This window comes from Watersipora subatra, chromosome 8 (genome assembly GCF_963576615.1).
Source record: "Watersipora subatra chromosome 8, tzWatSuba1.1, whole genome shotgun sequence".
In the NCBI taxonomy this organism is placed as follows: domain Eukaryota; kingdom Metazoa; phylum Bryozoa; class Gymnolaemata; order Cheilostomatida; family Watersiporidae; genus Watersipora; species Watersipora subatra.
This window is the reverse complement of record NC_088715.1, coordinates 63,357,069-63,364,611: the sequence shown is the minus strand read 5'-3', so window position 1 is coordinate 63,364,611 and position 7,543 is coordinate 63,357,069.

Sequence of the window (7,543 nt, the reverse complement as noted above, 5' to 3'; positions counted from 1 at the left end):
TTAAAACTTACCCATCTGATCGGATTATACACAAATAGACAGATTAATTTCAACGAAAATCGCAACAAAACACTTGATAAGCGTGGTTTAATAAAAGTTAAGACCGAAAATTGAAACGCCGAGAGACAGATAATAGAACGATGAAGCCTTGCACATTTCACGAAAAATTAACGTGTACGTTTCACCAGTCTATAGCAATGTCAAATTGCCGAAGGTTTTGGCAATTAACACAGGAGTACAGAAATCGTTTCCTTTTTGCCGATTTCAATTTTTTCATTTTCATTTGCCGACACATTTGAATACTTTCCCATTCTAACTGATGTCCAACGCAGTATAAGTAAAGCAAATGACGATGATATTTTTTAACGTTTCTTATGAGATTATTACAATAATTAATTATAAGTTTGGATGACTACAGAACAATGACTACGCAGTACAGACTTTCTAAAAATCTATATAAATATCTCAACTTCGTGATATTGTTAGCTATGCCGTTTTGAAATGTAAACAAAATTGTGCATTGGTTTTTTATTATTACTATATAAATAATATTGGTTATTCTAATAATGTCAGTGCATTTTACTTCTAATATTGGCCAATATTGCATTTCTTTTTTTGCAGGAGGAGAGATATAAACATATAATCTTTTCCTTTCATTATTGCTATTTGTTGTATATAATAACACCCAGTACATTACAGCTACTATTGCAGTTATCCTATTTGACTGCTAATATTGCATTTCTCAACCATCAGTATCCTTTCTTTTTTCCAATATCACTTTGGTCGTGGGCTGTATGACAGTGGAATTTCTAGTTAAATATAATTATATAATAAATAATAATGAGTTAATAACTATGTCAGGCTAATAGTAGTTCTTTGTTTAATGCAGTCTTTATACTTCGACGTATGTGAAAAATGGTTTGTATTTAGATGGTATATGAACAATTAGTTTTAGACTAAAAGTTGGGATTAGCGAGCAAATTTTTACGCAATGCATTTGAGCGAAATTCAATGCGCAAAAGCTTTGCTCAGCTAAAAATATTGTTCGAACCTAATATCGACTAGTTCTGCAGTGCAGAAGGAGAGTTGAGCTCAGAAAACATTGTGGAAGGTATTATTGCCAGAAGATGCTTGTTCCATTGAAAGCAACAATCAGAATGTAACTAGCAGAGCAAATGATGCAAATAATTTTGTTTCAAGAATGCTAATTTTTGTTTCTTCATGTATTATATGTATGGTTCGCTTATGTCACTTGTTCTTGGATATATATACCTGTAGCATATGATAGATCATTATTATATAACTTATAAATTTACAGATTTGTAGCATATTGTTTGATAGAATCCTTACAGTTATTCTAAATTGGCTTACAATGAATCTGCGCTCATAACTCTTCTATTGCATGTGAAAAGCCAGTTTTTGCTGCAAACTGTAAAAAACATATCAATGAGTGCAATGAGCTTTTATTCAACATTGTTAGATAAAGTTATAAGATAAAAATATGTCTTCAAATTAAGAATGAAATGAAAGATTGAAACTGCCAACAAATTGCCCAGCAGGGCACAGGCTGTGCTATTATCATCATATCATCGCATCATACTACACAATATCATCGCAGATTAATTGCCAGCAATAGATATCAACTGGTAGAGATATTTCTCGGATTCCCAATGCACATTTATTTAGAGATCTACAAGTTGGAAGTAAGTTACCATATTTATTGCATCCAAAAGGATTACTGTCGCTCTGCCAGAACGAAAATGCGAAATATAGGTAGGTGACATCCGCTTTGCCCGTAAACGGGTTAAGTTTATCTTCCCAAAATTCTGACGAGCTATTTAAAAACTACAACGCCAGTCTTTATTTGAACACCATCTTTATTTGACCACCACTATAGCAAAAGGGTTAAAAAATAGAGCGCCATGGTGGTCAAATAGAGGTTTTACGGTATATACATTTATTATTTCAATCCAGCATTATTAAGCATTCCAACAATTCCCTGGTGAGTAGTGACTGGTAATGGTAGGGAATCAGGTCAGTGTAAACCAAAACTTATGATTTAAAAGCGAAAGGCTTTTCGTTCCAGGAAGGCCATGTTCAAGAAAAACAAAATTTTGCTAACACCATGTTGTTAAACAAAGCCTTCTATGCGCAATCACCAAATTGCTAACACCATGTTGTTAAACAAAGCCTTTTATGCGCAATCACCAAATTGCTAACACCATGTTGTTAAACAAAGCCTTTTATGCGCAATCACCAAATTGCTAACACCATGTTGTTAAACAAAGCCTTTTATGCGCAATCACCAAATTGCTAACATCATGTTGTTAAACAAAGCCTTCTATGCGCAATCACCAAATTGCTAACACCATGTTGTTAAACAAAGCCTTCTATGCGCAATCACCAAATTGCTAACACCATGTTGTTAAACAAAGCCTTTTATGCGCAATCACCAAATTGCTAACACCATGTTGTTAAACAAAGCCTTTTATGCGCAATCACCAAATTGCTAACACCATGTTGTTAAACAAAGCCTTCTATGCGCAATCACCAAATTTTAGGTTATTTGAAAAATCAGTTTTATTTGTAAATAAACATAAAATAAAAAACATGACTTAAAAAATGACTATAGTGTGAAAAAGCCATTTGATGAGGTATAAAAATATTTTTATATTAATCAATTATTTTATATAAAAATAGTTGAATAATAATAATAGCAATAATCGTTCATAAAATACTAGTCCGAATTACCGAATGCTTCCACCAATCATGATCTATTTCTTGCATAATGAGGCTTGAAGCAGTGATCAACCCATAATCATGCAAAAACTAGCGCCAAATTATGTAGTGAAATTAGAGCTAGATGATGTGGAAACCCGGCAAGATCGTACTCAACAGTCCTTAATGGCTGTCAGAGTTGCATAGTTTTGTCACTACCCTAGGACACTTATGTATTCGCCTCATCTAACTTTCGCGTTTTCGCGGAGTCATCCTCTCGCGAAAATTTCGTGAGCGAAACTAAACTATCATAACGAACGAGCGAAAACGCGGAATTAAGTAGCTTTGTTCATTGATAATCCAAGAAACAAATGGCAGCAAGCGATCAAATTGCATTATCGATCTCACTCACACAATTCTACCTGCGGTTCACAATTACAAACTAGTCCTAAATTGAACAAATTTTTCTTACCGGTGATCAACATGTCAAGCTTCTAGTGCGTTCGTCACGTTAACCAAACTTTGACATTTTGCGACCTGTCACATTCGAGCAGAGCTCGGACAAGCCAACAGGAGAAACCTCGTCCAGCGGGCGAACCTCCCCAGCAAGTCACAAACAGCTACCCCCGTCACACAGGCACCCCAAGTGATCAGCCCGAAGCGTCCCAACTACTACTCCAAAGCGAGCCATTCAACCCCAGCACCAATGGACAACAGGTCACAACCCTGCATGACTAGATAACTCATAACTTGGGTCAAGGTGTAGTTAAGGCTAATCTATTACAGAAAATTCAACTAATTATATCTTAATTATTAACTACCCTAGGACATCTATGTATTCGCCTCATCTAACTTTCGCGTTTTCGCGAAGTCATCCCCTCGCGAAAATTTCATATGCGAAACTAAACTATCATAATGACCGAACAAAAATGCGAAATTAAATAGCTTTGTTCATTGATAGTCCAAGAAACAAATGGCAGCAAGCGATCAAATTGCATTACCGATCTTGCCCACACCATTCTACCTGCGGTTTACAATTACAAACTAGTCCTAAACTGAAATTTTTTTCTTATCGGTGAACCCGTATGAACTTAACATAAAATTGGCAAAGTTGATCTTTGTTAAAACGCTCAAAAGAAAAGATGTCTTTTTTCTGAGCGTTTCAACTGCGGTCAAGTTTTGCCTATTTTAATTTAAAAACGTCTCGTCAGTCACATCACCTAAAGCAAAACAAATCGTAAAAAATAGAAAAGTGTTGATACTTTCTGATAAAAATTTTTAAAACTTCACACGAGAGGTCCGGTTGAGGCCCTACATAAGAAAATCCTATTAGGGGCTTACACCGCCTCCCTCAACACCCCCCCCCCCCCCCCGGTGTTCATAACTAGTCATCTAACATTAGCCGCCCCAACTTACAACCAGTGAATACAGGCCTGCGGTGAACTGAACCTGAGGAATCTAATTATGTTTGTTCCACCGCATTTATTTTCACATCACTATATTTTCGCACTCATCAGAGCTGCGAAATTAAGTTGCATCGAAATTTTACTCTGTGCGCTAGTCACGAAACTAAATACTAGCGAAATATAAGTGTCCTAAGGTAGATGTGAAACTGTCTGACAAATTATTTACGTTATATGAGGGTTACGTTATAGGAAGTATACATCTATGAAACTGTCATAGATGTGAAACTGGGACTATAAGACAGTTAGCGTACCCACTACGCTAACTGTCTTAATTAGTAACCAAGTGAGTAGTTTCCTCAAGATTCTGCCTGGCAATACTGGTACTACTAGCATATGTATGCATATAGCTGATGAATTGATTTTAACAAAATTCAAAAAGTGATAAACCCTTAGAAATACAGTCTGCTTTGGTTGTAAACTCTGTGTGTTCAAGTAGCCATCAATAAGATAATTTTCTGCAGCACTACACAATTGCCTGCCTACAATTTTGAGGCAGACTTGATCCTTAAACTCCTTAAACTTCATGTTAAAGTAGAGCCTCTAGACCGCCCCGAGGCGGAAGTGGAAGCTATCAGGATCAATTGGTAAAAATGGTTAAATTCTAAGTTCGCGAGTGGTTCTCAGTATAAAACTATTTAAAAATTTATCATGGTTACTAGAAATAGCCAAAGGGTGTCCCTTGTATTTGGCCCATGTTTGTGGACAATCATCCTTAAAGCAGGTGTCAATAAAATCGTTTAATTCCTTCAAAGATGGGTCTGTTGATTTTATAATAGTATGTAAAGTTTTAACCCTTTGGACCTGTCTACCTTCTTAAAAAGTCACAAGGCCCAACTTCTATTTTTCTTGTGTGACTCCTTCCCTTTCCCTCAAATTACTTATAAAATGCGTTGCCTTGTTCTGGACCATTTCAAGCAATTGTACATATTTCTTTTCGCTCGGGGCCCATACCTCAAGAGCAAACTCCATTTTTGGTCGACATAAGGTCTTATATATATGCGATTAATTTGATTTTAGGTGGTGCTGATGAGATATTTTGTCTGAGCATACCGAGAGTTTGAACAGCCTTTGTACGTTTTTTGACTATATACTCACTCCAATTAAAATCATTTGTTATTGTAATTCCTAAATATTAGATACTGTTTACAGTGTTTAAAACTACATTGTTTAATCTATATTTTAAATCTTGGATATTAACAGCTTTGGTATTTCCAAAAATAATTATTGAACACTTAGAAGTATTAAAAGACATTTGCCATTCACTCGCCCATCTCTCCAGGCTATCCAAGTCCTTCTGAAAATCTTCCACAGAAGATGAACTAGTAATCGGGCAGTGTAGTAATGCATCATCCGCATACAATGGTATTGTGGATGTCAGAGTAAGCCCTATGTCATTGATATGTAATAAAAACAGAGCTGGCCCGAGGACCGAGCCCTGGGAGACTCCTGAAGTTACCGTTTCAACATCTGAAAAAAAATCCATTTAAAACTACTCTCTGGCTTCTGCTCGATAAAAAGTCTAGTATCCAGGAAAGAATATCACTTGACAAACCAAAATAAAAAAGCTTGCTCTTCAGTAGTGAATGAGAGGCCTTGACGCAAGCCTTGGAAAAATCTAAAACCGCTGCCTGCACACATCTTCCCAAACTTTGATCAAACCTTTCAACTTGATTCAATGTTGGTTCATCACAGCAATAAGAAAAACTTTACCATTTTCTATTCAGTTATGGCAAGATGGCAGGGTCACTCAATTTGTCTAACTGCTTTCCCATTTTGTAGTAGGACGTTCGCTACTTGAAGAGTTGTTAAAGACTACTAAACCTATTTTGTTTTACTAAAAGCTAGCGTCTACATGCTAAAACAGTGTGCATAAAAATGTACAGAAATAAAATGTTCCATGAAAGCACAGCTACTACGCGTATTAAATGTGCATGAAGGATATACTACATAATAATTTGCCGGTTCAGATGAAAATTACATAGTTGACAGTGTTCAAACGATACGGACAATTTTATCAAATATCTGTTTAAAGTTATCTGTAGCTCCATACACAACCTTGAATTTTATTAAAATATGCTAATTTAACAATAGCTGCAAAAGGTTGGAATAGATATATTTACACTTGATGCTCAGGTCCAGGCACTGCTCTTGATAGAAAGTCTCAATACAACGTACTACATTGGGTTCGCGATAATAGTCACGTAACGCTCTTGCGGATGATGCGTGGTAGCATCAGCGTCATTTAAGCCAGTGTCGTATAGGGAGAGTTACGCCATCAACAGAGCCTATACAAACCCATCGAAAGTTCCAAACAAACATCGGCCGCGCCTACTTTTATATAGAGTTACAATGGACTGCTCTTACCTGTCTTTGTTTATCAATTAATAAAACTACTTTGGATAACCTTAGAGCACTATCAAGTATACCACAAGAAAGCTCAGGTTTTGCTCTAACTCACATAACAGCTGTAAAAGTGACAACTCCATATTTACAGATTTTCTGCTACTTCATAGTAAATAACTCCTATTACCTGCACTAGAATGTCTTAGCTAAATTGTGTTTACTTGCGATTTCACAACTTTGGGCGGCCAAACAAACAATTCAATGTATTCACAATGATAATTATATTTATAATATCATCACTTGCCAATTTTTTTGTTCATAAAAATTATAAACAGGCTTGTTTTATGCAAATTAATGGACAACCGCAAATTTATTACGGACAATGATTTTAACTAAACGTGCAAGAAGTATGAAGTACAACATAATAATTGAACAACTTTTCATAATAAAAACTGAATACTAAAAGAGCATATTATACTACACAGAAAATCTTTCATAGTAGTGTTAAAATAAAAATTATTAACTTCGAATAAACAAGTCAAAGAAGCTAAGCTGTACTAGTACTATAGTAAGGTACGCCAACGTAGTATTCTGTGTGCAATGGCTGACTTACACATGTTCATAACATATATACATATTATACTAGTCAACAAGAATGAGTACAGTAAAAATACAGAAAGCATCAAATTTCAACAACACTTTATGACGAATATTCTGAGCTATTGTTCGCATGGCCATGCTTTTGCTACCAAACTGCACTGATTGTGAGGCGGAGGTATGTTTTTACATAAAATATGAAGTCTAACATTCACAAACTTTCTCACTAGTTTCTGCATAATAGGATGACAAGTGGGCATTGCTCACATGGCATATCAATATTCAATACCAATGGCATATCAATATCAATTTTCCACATCGCTTGGTTGCTTGACCCCATGTCTGAAGTAACAGCAACAACTTTCAGGCCAATACCGCTTGCATGTGTTATGATATCAATAATAAGAGAAGCTAGACTG